The 19764-nt window shown below is 43.3% G+C and overlaps 1 protein-coding gene across 4 annotated transcripts in view; it reads left to right on the forward strand.

The window, feature by feature from the left end:
- FOXN3 (forkhead box N3) overlaps positions 1 to 19764 on the forward strand; it is a 363642-nt gene that overhangs the window by 177931 nt on the left and 165947 nt on the right. The window lies entirely within an intron of this gene.

Consider the following 19764-nt stretch of genomic DNA (forward strand, 5'->3'; position numbering starts at 1 on the left):
TTTAACCTAATGACCTCCTTAAGACCACCTGTGAAGGTATGTAGCCTACCGGTTCTGTCTGGGATGAGGCTTCACAGATGGTCATTACGTTATTAATACTTTACCTTCTTTCTTTTCTCTTCTCTTTTTTTAATTATGAAAAAATTCAGACATACCAAAAAGCTGAAAGAATAGTACAGTGACCACCTGTATGTCCACATCTAGAAAATCAGTAATTGTTAACATGTTGTTATAGTTGCTTCTTCCTTAGTGTAGATTCCGTGAGCCATTGGAAAGCACGTTGTCGGCATCGTGACACCTCACCTTTCAAAACTTCAGTGTGAGTCTCCAAAATAAAAACATTCTTCGTATAAACATAACACTATCCTCCATCCAAGAAAATTTAAAATCGTTCTGTCTAGCATCTAGTATCCACTCCATAGTCAGATTTCTCTAGTTGTTCCCCAGAGTCTTCTACAACTTTCTGAATTTTTTCAGCCAGGATCCAGCAAAGATGTGGGCGCTGTAACTGTCTTTCTTATGCCTCCTCAGTCTCTTCAGTCTGGAGTGATCTTCCCATTCTCTCCCCAACGACGCCCCACCCCCCACCCCCATGACTTCCTCCTGATCTTATTCAGTTCGCCCCGTGTCCCCTGGAACTAAGATCCTAATGCTCACGTAGGTTCAGGCTTATTTGAACAGTTGCCTGGCAGTGCCAGGTGCTACTTAAACTGTCACATCCACCAGGTTGTCCCACCAGTGGTGATGTTAAGTCTTATCACTGGCCTAAGGTGGTGATGCCAGGTCTCCACATTAGATGGTCCTTTTTTGGTGCAATTAGCACATAATCTCTGGAGACAGAATTTGGCACTGTGCATGTCCATTGATGATTCTTGCCTGAATTATTTCATTAGGGGTTGCAAAATGGTGATTTTTCTAATTCTATAGTTAGTTGATATTCCTAAAAAGATACTGTAATGACCAATTTTTACAGAAAAGGGTTGGTATAATAATTGCCTCTACTGGTGTTAAACAGATCTACCACTATGGTCTCACAGGTTTTTATTTAATCAGTGTTTTATAGTTAATTACAATCATTGTTTTGATGCTCAGATAATCTCAAATTTGGTCATTGAGACCAAGCTGTCTTTTATGTCCTTTGAACATGTCCCTTTTAGTCTTTAAGTACTTTCTTGCTTTCTTGCACAGAAAATGTCCTAGGGCTCCAGACAGGGGTGCATCCATTTCTGCAGAAAGCCCAGACTCCTTGTAGTGGAGAATGGTATTTAGAAACTGGATCTGGACATTGGGTGTGTTCATTGTGGCTAGAGTGTTGCTATTTTCATGAATTTATATTGATATTTCCAATTTACATTTAATATGACTGCATTTTTTCTTAACCATCTTTGATTTTGTATTTATATCTCTTTGCTTGGTTCCTAATACTGTTACTGCTATGAACGCATTTACTATTTGTTCTATTCTACAATAGACAAAGTAGTTTCAAAATTGTACTATTACTTTAATAATACAATTCTGATTGAAGCATAGTATTTCTTTGTGGTTCATTTTTGTCTTTGTAGTATATGGGTATACATTTACTAGGATATAAAGTCAGTGTTGAGTTCAAGTGCCATGTGAAAGAATTCTTTTTCCTGAGAGGTTCTGTGGCCAACTTACTCCTAGATAGGTTATTTTGTTTCCTTTCTAAATTAATCTTAAATTTATGGTTTGCTCTTTTTTAAAGAAATCAACTGTATTGAGGCATAATTTACATATAATAAAATCCACCCACTGAAAGTATCTTGACTAATACGTGTACACCTGTGTAACCACCACTGTCGTCAAGGTAGGGAACGTTTCCATCACCACAAAAAGTCTCCTTGAGCCCCTGTGTGGTCAGTTTCCTCCCCCTGCCTTCGCCCAAACCCTCAGGCAACCACAGATGTACTTTCTTTCTCTGTAGATTAGTCTTACCTTTTATGAAATTTCAAATTAATGAAATTACAAAATAGTACGCTTTTATATCTAGCGTCTTTTACTCAGCATAGTGTTTTTGAGAATCATGACTGTTGTGCAAATCAGTAGTTCATTCCTTCTTATTGCTGAGTAGTATTCCATCCTACGGACATACTGTAATCTGTCTATCCAGTCACCTTCTGATGCGTTTTGGATTATTTCCAGTTTGGGGATTTTTGGATGTTATGAATAAAGCTGCTTTGCGCATTCTTATACAAGTCTTTGTGTGGATACACAATTCATTTCTCTTGGAGGAAACACCTAGGAGTGGGATTGGTGGCTCACATGATATGTGTGTGTATGACTTTATAAGAAACTGCCAAACCGTTTTCCAAAGTGGTTGTATGAGTTTATATTCTTACCAACAATTTGTGGAGTGTTTCAGTTGCTTCACCTTCTGAACAGCACTTCGTAAAGTGTTCTAATTTCAGACATTCTGATGGGCGTGTAGTCATATCTTTTGTTATTTTATTTTGTATTGTTTACCTTCGACTTGATTTTTAGTTTGAATAATATAACACTTACTAGTTCCAAAGTCAAAATTCTATGAAAAAATAATATATAGTGAGGAATCAAACTTTTGTTTTTCCTCAAAGCTACTATTCAAGGTGTGGTTTAAAAGATTGGAGAATCTATTAATCACCTACTGTGTGCCAGGTACTGTTAGGCTCTGGGTCATAAGGAGAAATGGAGACAGCTTCTCCCTTTGTAGAGCTGATGTATTAGCAAGAAGAGATAGACATTAATCACATAGCCTCACAAGTAAATGTAAAATGGCAACTTTGTGCTGTGTAGGAAAGCTATAGGGAGAGGGCTAAGGCGGTTGTATCTGGATCTCATCATGGTTTCCCAAGAAAAGACATTCTGCTTATGTGCTCCCTCCCTTAATACTTGTTGCAAAATACTTGTTCTAAAATGCTGTAACTCCAGGACCTGTAGCAACAGGCTAAACCCTGGGAAAGTAACCAACACCCCGTGAGAGGAGCCCAGGTCTCTTTGGAAAGCTGGGATAAGCCTTCACTTGATCATTTGGCCTTAGATGAAGTTTTGTAGACTGGTTCCTTACAGAGCCCTGACTGAAACACACACATACTTTTCAGTGTCTTTTAAACATATATTATTATAGTAATACATGGTTTATATTTAATTTGTTGAAAGCCATTTTTAATTTTGTTTTTAACACTGTTATTTGAATAATTCCTTAAGTGATTAAAAAAATCAGTGCATGTTATTAGTGTGGGTTTTTTTTTTTTTTCAGTATCTTGTAGGTTTCTTGGAAATTTTTTTTTCTTTTTTACCCCATGAGACAGTTTATAGTTTTTAAATTGGAAACTTTGGTTCCTGTTTTAATTTCCTGTGTGTTACCTTGACCTCATACAAAACAGCAGTGGTCTTCAGGATGAGGTTGACAGTTAAGTCTTCAATTCTTAGAAAGTTTGATTGCATGGTATTCTTATTATAATAAATGAATTCATAGCATGTAGTTAATGTCCACTCTACACAGTGTCTCAGATAAGATGTAATGTCAATCAGCTGTTGTAAAATTGGAACACTCACTGACACTGTTGTCCTGTTTACAACTTTTGCATGTGGTTAGAGTGACTCCGAAACATAGTCGTAATCATTGATGATGCACTTATAAGGAATTCTACAGAGAATATTTTTAGTAACAACATACTTTCCTAATACTGTAATCGGGTTTTCATGTTTCAAAGCTTACTTCACTTTTTTTAAGAAGACAAATTGTGCTCTTGCAAGGTATGCAATACAGTAAATTATTATGGTTGTATCGGTGGCATAATTTTTCCCCTGATTGTTATCCTCTATGACTTGGGGAAATTGCAAGGAAATTTTTATGCACATGTTGTGGCATGTAAAGTGCAAGTATGAAATTCTAGGGTAATCAATTCTTTTTTTTATTTTGTCACTCACGGCCCTGGCAGGAGACAGATGGCACACTCAAAGAGAAGTTACCAAGGACAGTTTGATAAAGGACTAGTTCACAGTGGTGGACAGGGATAAAAGAAACCAGCAAGGGATGATGCACTCCCCTCCCCTGGTGGGATGTGGGATGGGGTTGGCAGGCCACGCCATGGAACTTTCTTCCCCACCATGTCTGAAGGGGTAAAGGACAGGAGCAGATACTGGATACTGGAGGAGAAAGTAGCTGAGCGTATGGGTGCTTAGTAGGGGCATGGCCTTTGGTAGCAGGCTGCAGCTAACTCACTGCACCCCAGCAGGGAGGAAGCCAGGCATAAATCCCCATCCTCCTTTTCCTCTTCTACCCCTTCATACGCTGGTGCTTCCCTGTGGGGGAACTATACAGGAAGTTAGTGGGCCCGGGAGCCGGTAGGTGCCTCCACAATGTCAGTCTCCTAGGGCTGGGAGCAGGGCGGAGGAGGCAGAGAGGGGCTGTGCAGTGTAAGTGGACTGTATCCAGCACACTTACATAATATGGAATGGGGAGGACCAAGAGCTGGTGCAGTGGTTCCCATGCGCCTTGAATATCTAGCAGATTTATGTGCTTAGCCCTGGCTCATGCGAGATGAGGCTACTGCTGGTCAAGTGGACCACAATGGGAGATGGGACACTTTTTTTTTTTAAATATCTAAAGATCTTTCTTTAATTAAAAAACCTAAACAGAACCCAAAACTCCTTTCAGCTGGGTTTCAATAGTCTTTAGTTTGAAGCCTTTGATAATTACTTTCCCATCCTTGGAAGAGGGTCCAAAATCAGGGAGATCTCTCACAAAGAGGAGCCTCCCTTTTTCGCAGGGTCACCTTTGGGGATAAAGAGGACAGAGCTGGCCTTTCCGGGCACTGGGCATCTTCACACCCCTCCTTGTATATGTAAAGAGCCTCTCTGTGCTGGGTGACCCTTGGGTGCCACGGTCCCGATTCACCAAAGCTTAAATGATCAGAATAAGCTTTTTTATCCCCCCAAACATTGTAAGAAAGCTGCTCACCATCCGGGAATACAGCAAGCTGTAAATTATCCTTAGGGTTACCACATGGGGGAAGAAAGTGCTACTGAAACAGATGCACTGTTTTGTTGTTACTGTTGTCATTTTGGGGAACAGCTGCATACTTGAAACACCCAAAGTAGAACATTTCTTTCCATTGTATCGGAAGGTTGATAACGGTGCCTCATATATACACTTATATGTACTTATTATGCACTTCTAAGGACATAACTTATCAGAAAAGTAAGTCAGGTCCTCACTCTGGTGTTGGACCCCACAGGCCACGTAGACCCTCTCCCAAGAGTTGAATGTAATTTAGGGCTGTGTTTGTTTTGCCAAACAAATCCAGTGCACATAATTCCAAAAGAATGACCATTGGGCTTTAGCTTTCACTCATTTTGGAACACATCCATTAGACCAAAGCTCTTTCTCTGCTTATTGTCTTTAAAAGTTTCTCTAAAGTAACACACAATTATATAGAATCTTTTATTTTTTTCCAAGTGAATTCAGAAACCTTGGGTTGGCTGTGTGTGGTGGCTGAAGCCTGTAATCCTAGCACTTTGAGAGGCCAAGGCAGGAGGATCACTTGAGGTCAGGAGTTCAAGACCAGCCTGAGCAAAAGCGAGACCCAGTCTCTACCAAAAATAGAAAAATTACCTGGGCATTGTGGCGTCACGCACCTATAGTCCCAGCTACTTAGGAGGCTGAGGCGGGATTGCTTAAGCCCAGGACTTTGAGGCTGCAGTGAGCTATGATGACACCACTGCACACTACTCAGGGTGACAGAGCAACACCTTATCTCAAATAAAAAAAAAAAAAAAAAGGAATGTTGGGTCCCACTGGGAGGTGAGAATGTAAGCATTGGCAGAAACGTAGTTGTCCCCACTTTGTGGGATTCTGTCTATCTTGGTACAGCCCTTGGTGCAGATGCGGGAACCCTCTGAATCATACACACGTATTTGAAAGCACTGCGAGAAGGCTGGATTTTCTCATGGAGGCAAACCGGAAGACCCAGGTTAGAATCCTGATTCTGCCTCTTGCTGATTGTAATCCAGGGCAAGCGCCTGTCCTTTTAGAGCCTAGTTTTGTGGCTATAAACGGCCTTAATAATAATATTCTCGGATTCCTTCGCTGAGTTGTTTAATGCCACCTAAGATACTTGATCACCCTTTGAAATTTGCTATTCAGAGGGAAAGGTGTTGTTTTATCAGCAGATGGTCACATGCCAGCAACACAAATCTAAAGTTGTAATAACGAAGCAGCTTTTGACTTTGATTTTTACCTGAAATGATTAAAGAAAATGCATGTATCAGAAAGCATTTGTGTGACACTCCCATTCAAGGATGTACATTACTTAGTACAGTGGGCGATCTAAAAATTTGTGATTTGGCTTGGAAATGTGTCATATGGTTTTTGTTGGAGCTGCCTACCTATTCAATGGTGTTTGTCACGGATGTGTTTTGATGGTGAGACTACTAAGTTCCTGCGTTAAACTGCTTGCATTTGACCTCAAGCAAGTTCAGTAAGCTGCCTGAACCTTACTTCTTTACCTACAGGTCATAATACTGCCTACCTTCTGGGCTTGTTGGGAGAATTAAATAGAATGATGTTTGTAAGATGCTTAGGATGATGACTGGCATGTGGTTGGTTCTCAGTGACCGTTAATGGTTATTGCTGCTGCTGCTTCTACTATCACTACTACTAAAATGTTTGCATATACTCTGAGTTCCAAGCTCGACTGACTTTTAGGCCAGGTGACTCAGCAATATCTTGCATATAAAATTTTCACGGATAATCAACTAATCAACGCCTGGCTGTTTTTGGAAGTCTTATTCACTAATTGAAGCATGGTCTGCGAGTGTGGTTGGTGAGTATCTCTGTGTGTTCCTGGACAACATACCCAGCTTCCCTGTCCCCCCTCCCCCACGGGAGACAGGTGCACTGGCTGTAGGAGTCCTTCCGGAGCTCCAATGACATGGTGATCAGAGAGCACTTGTACCCTGTCAGATGAAACCCACTGTGGTACGGTGTTTGCTAAGCCGAAATCTTGTCCCTTACCCTGGTAATCAGGTAACTCTTAACCCTTGGTGGAGTTTCTCTCTGACAGCCCTCTTGTTGGCCATCACGTTGCCCTGTGTAATTGTCCCTTATTAATCAACTGGGCTCTCGGGAGGACTGTTCTTTGCGTTCTGTGCCTCAGGTTGCAGTACGTTCTCATGCAGCTGAGAAATGTCCAGAAACAGGTGTGCTGTCCTGGTGCCCCACAACCCTGTATAAATCTTCTAGATCACTGTGCTCGTAGCCCAGGTGAATTCCTGAAGTGACCAGAGTTTCGTTTTTGACGTTCAACGCAGCAGTCTGTGGGATAGATGCGCGATGCTGGGGCTGTCAGCTCCTATCTTTTGACTCCACAGGAACATAATTTGTGAGGAGCATGTGCTGATGGGATTGAATAATCACCTTTTCAATTCTCTGTAATGGGCCTCCAGGAGGCTGAGGGTGAGGCCCAGAGGGCAGGTTTCCGAGGCCGGCTGGCCTGCCGTGCCCGGGCTCTCTGCACAGCGCCGGGCTGGGTAGCGCGGGCGTCACTGCCTTCCTACCTGGCTGCTGCAGCTGCTCCAGGGGCCAGCATAGCCGGCCTGTTTGGGTGGACTCTGTTTCTTTGTCTTTTTCCTCAGCCCCCTTGCCCATTTATGGCAGGATTAATTCATTCTCTGTCTCCATCTTCCTTTCCCCCTCTCCCTTCCCACCCTCTGTTTGCCTCGCCCTTGATAAGCCTGTGTCCCCCCTGGAGTTCTAGATTAGCTGCCTCCTACGGCCACGCCCTCTGGCCCCGTGGCCACGCCCCTGCCCCCGTGGCCACGCCCCCTGGCCCCGTGACGCTTTGTCCTTGTCTTAAGAATGTTAAAGGAATCAATAACACAGTTTTGCTTCGTCCTTGCAGCTTCTCGCATTTGGGTCGGGGACGGTTTCAGATTTGTCTTTGGAGCGCGGTGCCATGATATCAGGGGTGCAGTGTGTGCACAAACACCATTTGTTGAAAGGGTCTCCTCTGCTGTTGTAATGCTTGTGCTAGAATTTAGAGGCACCAGAAGGGCAATGTCTCCTTAAAAGCGGAATGAGTCACTTAGGCAGACGCTGTGGCTAAAAGCTGGATTCACCCACCCAGGAACTCCCAGGAAGGTTCCCCGTTGACCACCAGGGAGAGTGGCTGACTGGCGGGACCCCTGACCAATGGCCACTCCTTAAAAAACAAACAATCCAGTGTCCATGTTTGAGAGAGAGAGAGAGAGACTCATGATTTTTTTTTTTTTTTTTTTAAAACCAAAAACCAAAAGGCCATAATTGTGAAGCTGTCTGGCTTAGTACACACACCCTGCAAATGGAACTTTTACCTGGCCAGGTACTTTCAATAACTTTTAGTTATGGAAATACGGTGATCAAATTATATGTGCCAATTAGATAAGATCATATTGGAACACTTAAAAATAGATGAGTAACTACAGACAACCAGAAGATAAAGTAGCACTAGGTGGGCCAGCTGTGATCCAACCAAGGGTGTCTGCGTGCGGCAGACCCACATGTGCCTTTATTACCCCCCATAAAACGTTACTGCATTCGTTATCGTGCGCAGCGTTTGAGCACCTGAACGTAGAGGTGCGGGAAAGAGCCCGAATTCAGTCCCGTGCTAGAGCTGGCCGCCGGCTCTTCCCCTCCCCACCCCACATAATATGTTGAGAAAGTCTCTTACTGGGTCTTGCACTTTTAAAAAGTAAATATTTATTTACTTAAATAAAAATTTATTTATATAGATGTAAAGAAGGGTGAATTTTATTTCCCTTCGTATCTATGAGCTTTAAGTCAGGTTGCCTTTTAAACTTAAAAAGGCATGAAAAAGACAATTTAATAGGCCTTTTATTTTGCCATTTATCTTTGTAATTTGGTTATGCAGTTTTAGCTTTAACATTGTGGGTGTGATACAAACAACTATTACTAAAAAAAAAAAAAAGGAATGTACCCACATTCCAGACAAGTTTATCTCACCATTATACACTCTTGTTTCATATCAGGTGGCAAATAAAACCTTGAATATTTGCATATCTTTTTTCTTTGATAAAGTTATTAGTTAAATCATCATGTAGAATTTTTTATCTATCCATATATCCTGAGTGTGTGCATGTGAATATATGGTTTGATGTTACATGGTATTTTGAATTCATCTGATTAATAGTTTGATTCTTTACAGTGGTATAGTGTGGCTAGTATCAGAAGTATATGAAACAGCCAGCTTTTTATACTTCCTGTGTGTTTTGCCAGCATTTGAAAATTTTTAAAACCCTTCTGTGTCTGTACTATTTTTTTCAGCCTGCCTCTGTAATACTGTGAGGTTTCAGACAGGGGAGAGTAGTTAACCCACATGGATACATAAGATCTAGCTAGATAGTGATTTTAAAGATGCCAACGCTTTGGCCTTCTGACTTGGAGTATAAGAGAGAGAGAGTGTGTGTGTTTTCTTTATTAGAATTTACCAATGTGGAGATTGACAGCATTTCTAAGTAAATATATTTGGATGTTTTAGTGGTCATTTTATTATTGATTGGTGTTAGCATACTAGCTCTTGACTGCTTTTGGTAGTCAGAAAAAATAGTCTAGAGCAGCGGCCCCCAACCTTTTTTGGCACCAGGGACTGGTTTCGTGGAAGATGGTTGGGGGGTGAGGTGAGGGATGGTTTCAGGATGATTCAAGCACATTACATTTACTGTGCAGTCAAACCTCTCTGCTAATGATAATCTGTATTTGCAGCTGCTCCCCAGTGCTAGCCAGCATCACCACCTCAGATCATCAGGCATTAGATTCTTATGTAGGAGCACACAACCTAGATCCCGCACATGCGAGGTTTACAGTAGGGTTCATGCTCTATGAGAATCTAATGCCACCACTGATCTGACAGGAGGCAGAGCTCAGGCGGTGATGCGAGCGATGGGGAGCAGCTGTAAATACAGATGAAGCTTTGCTCAGTTGCCCTCCACTCACCTCCTGCTGTGCAGCCCCGTTTCTAACAGGCTATGAACCAGTAATGGCCTGTGGCCCAGAGTAGTTAAAAAAATAACTCTTTTTCAACCCAAACAAACACTTGCTAGGTCTATCAGGCTCGAGAGGCGACATGCTTTAGAAGAGTGCATCCGATAGCCTCCCCTCTGTGAAGATGACATTGATGTCGATGGAGAGAAGGAGAAAGAAACAGGCTCTATCACTTAGTAACAATGGAGAGATCTGGCAGAGCAGCGGCTTGGGGAGATTCTGATAAATGGGTCTTTTGTGATTCCCACCCCCATCAACTCCACCACAGCAAGTTTCTCCTAGAGATTAACTTGGCTTTAGGCAAATCTTGGGGTTATTTTAGTTTTATATTTAGGTGTTAATGTAAGCAGATTATTGTTTGTTTTCACATAGATTGAAACACATGCACACATATACACAGTCCAACTTCTCCACCATAGGTGAGGTATTTACCAGGGCCCTTATCATTCTACCATATGTCTAAAAAATTCCTTCCCCACCTGTCTCACCCGAGTTCCCTTGTCCCCATGTCCACAGACACTCAGAGGACAGAGGAGCACTCAGAGATGCACTTCTGAAAGACCAGTGGGGCATTAAAATCATCACAGAGCTCATGTATGTGAATATTACACAAATGACGTTAATTGTGATTTCCATCTTTATAGCTTTTAGAACATGTCTGTAAAATAATAGCAAGACTGTTGCAAGAGCAGAGGACTAAATATTGCAATATTTAGAGAACATGCTGTTAGTGGGTTTGAAATAGTCCGTGTCTGGGATTACCAGGGACTCCATGCAGCTCCTAGAAGCAGACGCTGGAGTTGTATGCGAGGCCTTGGGGCCTGTCCTGTCCTCCTGCAGGGGCTGCTCCCAGGAACTGGAGCCACACTGAGGCTGAGGGGCTTGGGTCTTGAAAGAGAAATTATAATTTTTCTTTTCCATCATTTCTGCTGTTTTTGCGGGGGAAAAACCTCTTAGAGAGCAAGGTTGGACATTTAAAACACTGTACATGGTTGTTAGGGAAATCTTTTTTTTTTTTTTTTTTTTTTAATCTTAAACTTCTGGAGTAATTGTCTATTTTGTTTTGGGAATGGACAATGATGTTATCTAGAAAAATTCTTTGTAATCAGTTTTATGCTTTCTTCCTCTCTTCTTCCCTCTTTTGTGTACCTGGTTAGCTCCTTGGATTGTTTTCTTTTTAAACTTTTGAAGTTTAAAAATTTCCCCTGACATTTTTAGACTATAAATGATAGCGTTTGGGCCTTTAGGAATCACTCACTTGCTAAACATTTATTTTGTTGTGGTTCTAATCATAAATTTTCAGGGAGAGGCCATGATGCCGTCTGTGGTCATTTGTTACAATATCTTCTCTCTGTTCTATCTTTTCCCCCCCAGTATCAGCTAACTTCTGTGACTTTCTTTGGTAGAGAGAATTAAGTGGGTGTGGTGTCCGGCGTGTTCCATACGTCATCATCCCATTTAAGCCCAGTGTGACTTTTGGGGAAGATAGTATTATCTCTAATGTGCAGATGAACAAACTGTGAATCTTAGAGAACACTTGATTTGTCCCCAGTAGCACAGCAGGGTAACAGTGCAGACGAGAACCACACAGGTCAGTCCCCTCCTTGGGAGCCATGCGTGGGGATGCTTTCTGGAATGTTCTGGGGGAAAGCCCTGGCATTGCCTGTGGTCCCCCCAAGCATGTAGGCATGAGTTAGTTTGTAATATTTGCTTCTCACCCTCTTGAAAGACAGAAAGAATGAAAGTAAGGGCTGAGACTCCATGCAGGGGGCCTTGGTGGGAAGGTTAGAGGTATGGTGAGAACCCAATCTCTAAGAAGCTGGGGGTATTCCAGCGGGGGTAGCCCAGGTGGGAGCTGGAAGGGCCCCCTGAGTAGGGGGCGTGGACATCAAGTGGGTTCCCAGAATGAGCTGGCACAAGGATGCGTGTGTGTGTGTGTGTGTGTGTGTGTGTGTGTGTGTGCGCGCGCGCGCGCGCGCGCGCAGTTTTAACACCTTCTTCCCCAAGGGGGCTTGTCTTTCTGCTCCTCTGTTGTCTGGTAGCCTTCTGGCCAGCTTATGTAATCCTTCACAATTGCTTCTTGTCTGACTTCCCCTGGAGGTTCTGCACCCTGAGAAAATGGACCCTGCCTTTGTGTCATGGTGCCCTGCCCAACGCCTCCAGCTCTGGCAGCTCTTTACAGGTGGCGTTAAGTGACCTGTTTCAAAATCAGGCCCAAGGCTCATCCTTTCCTTAGGCCCATGGAAGTTTAAATGGGTTTGTGACCCACTGAGGTCTGAATTCTGGCCTGATGGTGGTGGTGGGGACTGAGGATGGGTTTTGTGGACACTGGGCTCTGAGGGTATTAGCTGCCACCTGCCCCCAGCCTCATGTTCGCTCTCTCCCTTTCTCTCCTCCTCCCCCTCTCCTTCCCTCCCTCTGTCCCTCTGTCCTTCCTCCTTTAAGGCCGTCTTGGCCCAGAGGAGCTGAGCAAGGAGCCAGGTCCAAAGTAGAGGAGGAGCCTGCACTGGGGGGACAGATACACAGGACCAGTGTGTGGGGGGCTGTGCCAGGGAGCCCCCAGGAATTAGCTAGCCATCCATAGTGAAACAAACCTAGGCCATTTCCAGAAGACTTTGAGCTTGCCTTCCAGATCTGGGAAAATTTCATATATGTTAGGAAGAATGGCAATTTGATGAAAAATGTCAATTCTAAGGCCCCCTTTCTATAAAGCTGCAAGTGTTTTTTGGTGACAAGTGAGTGGCCCTTATCAGTTCCAGTTTCCACCGTGAGCCCAAGGACCCCAGAGAACAGTGGCCTCAGGGGCCCAGCCCTCCCAGCTGGGGAGCCCGTTCCCTTATCTGAGGCGGGCTCCTTCCGCCTGGTGCCCCCTCTGCCATGCGAGCTTTACTCTGAGTCAGGCTTCTCTCCACCCTGCCCCGGGGCACTGTGGGGACTGGGCCTCTCCCCCTCAAGGAGGAAGGTGGCAGGGAGTTGAGCCCCGGACTTACATACCATCCTGGGCATCTTTCCATGTGCAAGGACGTGACTCAAAGCAAGTGGCTTTCTCAAGTCCCACATCCCTCTTGGCATTACTCAGTGACCAGTTCTTTGCTTTGTTCTATTTTGATCCTTCCATTTCCATCTCCATCTTAATGCATCTGGTACAAAATGCTTCCTTTGGACTAAGGAAAGTAACATCAGACAATGGAAAACAAATAGCCATGTGCAGGTTTTTTTTTAGATGAAATTTGTATCATCTCACAGTTGGACAAGTACCTGCTCCATCAGGGCACAGACTGAATGTTTTAGAGCCTAGTGTCCAGGAAGGCTGGTTATTTAATATTTTTGTTACCATCATTATAATGAGAGCTAATATTTGTGGAGGTGTTTCTGTGTGCCAAGCACACGATTATCTCAGTTAATCCTCACGGCAGTACTGTGAAGCAGGTATTATTACATCACTCCTGTTTTATAGATGAGAAAACTGAAGCTCAGAGCAGTTAAGTGTCTTACCCAAGGTCACACAGCTGGGAAGTTGAAATAAGACATGGACCCAGATCTTTCTGACTCCAATGTCCATGTCACCCAAGTAAGGGCTCCCCTTTGAAAGCACATGATATGTTTCTCACTGACCTCACTGATGCATGGTACTGGGCCAGAACAGAAAGATGGCAGTGTTGATAAGCTGGGAAGGGGGTGGGGAAGTGAGAACCCATCCATGTATACCAATTAATCTATAATGACATGTTCTCAAAGCATAGAATGATGGGCCTTTGGGATGAGTTAGTCTGACCACCTAATTTATAGAGGAGGAAGCTGCGACCCAGAGAGGAAGAATGAACTGCACGTACACAGTGATTTCACAAGGCAGTGATGCTAGGTGCAGCCCGACAAATAATACGAGCTCTTATTACCGATGGACTTACTTATTCCAGTCTGTGTCTATACCTCCTCCTGGTGCCCCCAGAGGGTCCCCCTTTCCTTCCTTGGGATACTTGACTTAGATCATCATCAGCACTCTCCCCAACCCACAGGACCCCATCCAAATCTCTTAGCCCCTAAAGACCCACTACCTGGTTTCTTAGGTTCTAAAAATTTTAGGGGCTTTGAGTCTGAACTGTGGGTACTACTTTGGGAGCTGTACAGCAGAGGGCAGTGAACTATGGACTATGTTTTTGTAAATAAGATCTTAAGAAAGCACAGCCATGTGTATTTGTTTACATCTATGATTGCTATTGTGCTACAATGGCAGAGTTGAGTTGTTGCAACAGAGACCGTGTGACCTACAAAGACTGAAATATTTACTCTGACCCTTTAGGAAAAAGTTTACCAACCCCTGCTATGGAGGAACCACTTAAACCTCTAACGTCAGACCACCCCAGATCTATTGTTACATTCACGAGCTTTTGCTATAAAGGTTGGGGTCATGAGGGTATAGCAGAGGGAAGAGAGATGTGGCTTATGTCCAGTAATTTGTTTCACACACAGTCACGTGTCGCTTAACAATGGGCATATGTTCTGAGAAATGCATTTTGTTAGGTGATTTTGCCATTGGACTAACATCATGGAGTTCATACTTACCCGAGCCTAGATGGTATATATATATATTAAGATATATATTCATGTGGAAAACCAAATTACTGAATATCACTCATGTCTCCTGCTTGATCTGCAATGTCAGTATCAAGTGCCATATATCAGGTTTCTATATATGCTCCATTCTAATCTTACGGGACCATTCTTTATATGCAGTCATTATGTGCCATGTGACTGACTGTACCTTAATCAGTAGATCTGAATAGATAGACAATTTCAAGTTTATATATTCAAAAGAGTGTTAGATTTTCCCCTTCTCCCAGTCTTCAACTTAGTTAATTGCTCAAACCAAACCTTCATTTTTCCCTTTCTTTTACCTGCTACCTCTAATCTGTGGCCTGGTCCGACTGCTTCTCCTAAGTACATTCTGAAGCTGTCCTCCTTTCTCCTTGCCCACTGCTGCCACCTGAGCCAACACCCCCTGGGCATCTCGGGCATGGGCTGTGGCATCACCTCCAAACACATCTCTGCAGGTGCTCTTCCCACTTCCAACTCATTTATTTTTCACACAGCAGCAACTTCCTTTCTTCACTCTATTTCCTTCCTAGCAGGTATTATAGTCTGTCATGATCTTGTTTATTTCTTTACTTACTTACTGATTTTTTTTTTTCCTCTAGAATCCAAGCATCGTAAGGGCAGTCTCCTTTTTGTATTGTTTTGTATTCACTAACGGGTCCTTGGCATAGTGGGTACCGTGGGAATGAGTGAATAAGCAAATGAATGGATGGATGAACAAAAGTGGGTAGTGTTAGAAACAGCCTCAGAAATGGCATATGAGAAACATCAAAAGGCGTCATTTCAGGTTCTCCAAGAACACGTACCCAGCTCCCTGCTCTGTTCTGCTGTGGTTCCAGCAGCACCGCCCCGAGCATCACCGTGAGTGTGCGTGTCCTCGTTACTGCAGGAGAGGGCTTTACCCCTCAAAAGTGGTGAGAAGGGGGAAAATCCTGGATACTATTGTCCTATATCTGTGGTCCCCAATCCCTGGGCCTTGGACTGCTACCGGTCCCCAGCCTGTTAGGGATGAGGTTACAGAGCTCCACCACCCCCGCTGCCCAAGCCCCCATCCGTGGAAAGATTATTTTCTGTGAAACTTAGGAGGGGCTGTGCAAAGCAGGAGGTGAGTGGCGGGAAGCAAGCGGAGCTTCCTCTGTGTTTACAGCTGCTCCCAGTCACTCGCATCACCGCCTGAGCTCCACGTCCCTCCCCGCAATGCGTGTAAGAATTGTCTTCCACCAAACCCAGTCCCTGGTGTCAAAAAGGTTGGGGACCGCTGTCCTAGATGACTGTTCCCCAACCTTTGTTGACCCAGCCTCCCAGTAAGTAGCGCATGTCACCTAGTGATCAGTACACGTGTACGTACACGTATATGTATAGACAAACTTCACATGCATTACTTTACCTCGGATATTTTCTATTCTAGTCTATTCTGTTTGGTTCTGTTCCATTAAAACAATGTTGATTGTGATCAGTTTCATTGATTTCATGAGCCATGAATGGATCATGGCCCACAGTTTGAGTAACAATGTTTAAAATGTGGTGTTTTTCTTCGGGAACTGGAAACCCAGCGAAAGGACGCAAACATGGGGATGCGGGTGGGGCAGACTGATAAATTCCATGGGTACGCGGAGGGGTGCAGATCGTGAGCCTGCGGAGACGGTCCCTGCGTCTAGACCTCTACAGGGGTATAGGGGAAAAATGTTATCTTTAAATGTTAGATTTAATCTAGTTATCTTTTTTCTTTTTTTTTTAACCATTTTTTACTAATCAGTTCTTCCTACAATATAGGATCGTGTTTGTTTTTCCTCTTATGAATGGCTTTTTATTGCTAACAGGGAGTTGTTCATTATTCTCCAGGTGATTTTTAATTTAAAAACAAACAAACTTGGTCTCATCCATATCTTTTGACTCATCTTCCCACTCAGTTTTTCACATTAGTTTTCTCTGGAGGTGTGCGGGTGTAAGTATATAGACCTACACACACATAAAAACGTGTCTAGAAATGAAGATCTTTCTTCCCTTATTATTTTGAATTCCTTACTACTTAATGGTGCACAGCCCTCACGGTTATTTCCATTATAAAGAAAAAATAAAGCACTCCATATTCTTGTCTTCAGATGAGATGCGATATTTCTAGGAAAGCTCTGACTCTCAAACTTATTACACAACTATAATCAAATTACATCCTTCTTTCCCCTGTTAGGGGCATGAAATGAAATTTTTTCTGGCCTAAGAAACTTGAGCATTCTATCCACTGAATATTTCCATTTTAAAAGTTTTCAAGTAAACCATTTTGCTATTCTGAGCTGTTACATGAAACCAAGGAGATTACTTGCAAACGAGGTGCAGTGCCAGCCTGTCTCTGGCTCCTTCCCGGCTGGGCCTGACGTTCTGCACTGTCAGGTCACTAGAGGCATCCACTGGACCCTCAGGGGTGTGTCCTGAAGATGCTTTTTGTTCTTTTTTTTTTTTTTTTTTTTTTTTTACTTCTTTGGAATGCCAACACTTCTAAGTATGAGATATATTGAAATTAGTATCTGATCTGTAAAAAACTTAGCAATTCCAGACCTAATTGTAAAATGCAGAACTGATCAAGGTAGGCGCCATTTCTTGTGGTCCAGAGCCTGAGAAAATGTCTTCAGTTAATTATCGGGAGACGGCCATAGGTGCTGACCGTGTTTGGGAATCATACCTCGGGTTCATGTGCATGTTGGGGAGACCTGGGCAAAAGAAAACTTAAAACAGCTAGTGCGTGAGTCAGTGATAGTGGCTTCCTGAGCGAGAGAGAAGTCCCAGTAGCCAGTGCATTGGGTGCAGGGTGCATGGGAGGCAGACAGAGTGACAAAAATAAAAGGGGGACCTCAGAATGTAGAGAAGCGCTTCCAAGTGAATTTGTTGAGCCGGGACCCCCGGTGCGTACGAGGAGTCTATCATTTTATCTGCACTTGCTGCATCCTTTTCCTGGAGGCCCCGCCCACTGCCTAGGTTGGATTTGAAAATCAATCACACTTGATTTAATGAAAGACATTGTACAGCCAGCTTTGTTCTCTTTCTTCTGTCAAAAAGAGCCCTTCCTGATGCCATCTGCCATTTATGGAGCACCTGTAGCTACGGCCACTGCATTAGATGTTTTATATCACCCCATCTCTGGGCCTCGCACCCATCTCTAAGTGGGTCTGTCTTACCAAGGAGGGTGCCATGGCTGCTGTGGTGCCGTGATCTGTGCAGGGCCACTCGGGAAACGTCCATTTGGCTCCAGACCGGCCGTTCTCACTATTGCTTGGCCTGCCTCTCTGCACCTGCATCGGTTACCTGGTGAAACGTCCTGCACAATCCCAGGGGTTTATTCTGTTTAGTTCTTAATAGTCTAATAAACAAGATACTTAGGTCAGGATTAGGAGAAACCACATTCTTGGCTTATTGTTATTTCCCTGAGAGGGCCAGTTGTCTTTCATTTCTTTGTCATGTTTTTTCCATGTAAGATTAAACGGTCCCACCCTGAAAGCCAGCTCGAAGAAAACAAAAGTCATGAGGTTCCCAGAACTGAGATAATCTCATTGCAGAAATGTTTGGGTTGCACGTGGGCCATGGCCCTCGGGGTGGCTGGTTTGGGGCCTTGTGTACAAGGGATCAGAAAGGCACCTCATCCACTGCCCCGGGGCTCCAGACCCCTACTGTGTACAGGCTTTGGTGGTTTTTTTTACATTATCCAAATTTGGTGGTTACTGATCTACCCTTGCCTCCCCCACACCTATCCACTCCTTAGCTTTTTTGGCTTTTCTTCTAAAAAGTGTCCTGCACAGCTCTTTCGCAAAGGAAAGATTATTGGGTGCCTGCCTGCTTTTCTTGGGAAGTCTCATCAGCCCCTCTGAACTATTCTGGGCTTGCAAATAAATGTGTGCATGAAAGGAAAGACCACATAGGAATGTTGAATTTTCCAAAGTTGCAATCTTTCAGGTCTTTAAACATTCTGTTGATTAAACTGAGAACTTTGATGTTTAGTGTAGACGGGTCAGCCTGACTCAGACCCGTATCTGGGGTCAGGCCTCGCTTCGGGGGTGGATGACTGGGGTGGTCAGAGGTTCCAGCCCCCTGACTGTGGCTTTGAGCAATTCCCCTATTCTCAGTGCACACCAGAAGGAGTTAATTCCAGTTGCACTGCTTGCTGATGTTGTTGATAGTAACGTATTTTAATGAGCTCTGTGAATAAAAGTCTTGTAAGGAAACTATTTGGTGAACTGATGCCTGAAATACAGATTTTTAAAAACTTCTTTAAAGATTTTAGGAGTAACTTATTTTTAGTGCTCCTTCAATGGGATTTTCCTAGAACACTCCTCCCATCCCCCCTGTTAGCTAAACAATTTTTTTGTTTGCTTTCTAAAATGTTGGAGGACAGCACCGGTCTTCCTGTAGAACAATAGTTCTGAGACTGAGGCAGACTGTTGGCTGGAAGCATGGGGTGGGCAGGGGTTTATGTAATTTAACTTCTTTTCTCTCCAAATCAGTAAATATTTACAAATGATCTTATCAAACAGTTTGGGTACATTTGGTCACTTGAAAGCGTGCAGCCAGAGCCGGAACTGCCCAGCTATCTGCTCCAGTTCCAGGGGGCGTCTGAGGAAAAACTTATATTTTTTTAAATATGCTGTCCAGAGACCAAGCGCCTCCAACTGAAAGTGGGCCTCAGAGGAAGTCTCCCTCTCTCTGTGGAACGGTTTTAGAAAATTTGCATTTTAAAGTTTGACTTCTAAAGATTCAACTCTTAAGAGTTGGGGCAGATTGCTGGGAACTGAGGAATCTAAAAAAGTAAATATTGGATTCTGGCTTTTGCTATCTGTTCTTTTGTGTCTTGGAGAAAGTGATTAAAGAATTCCATTCCGAGTGTAAATGTCGTTCTTTTGTGAATAAGTTGGAAAAAACAAGTGGATTATTTGTCCATTTTTGTGAAATGGTACCAATATAATATGGTTTTAAAACATAACTCTCTAATTTTTGGAGAGAAATGGTGTTTTGAGGGTGTCTTAGCCCTCTTTTTCTTTCAATATTTGGAATCTGACAAAGTTACAGCTCATTTTTAGAAGAACATACATAGTTCTTCAGAGTTGACACTGAAAAACAATAAAAGATTCTCATTCTTTTGGTAG

Source organism: Lemur catta, chromosome 1 (assembly GCF_020740605.2).
Source record: "Lemur catta isolate mLemCat1 chromosome 1, mLemCat1.pri, whole genome shotgun sequence".
Lineage (NCBI taxonomy): Eukaryota > Metazoa > Chordata > Mammalia > Primates > Lemuridae > Lemur > Lemur catta.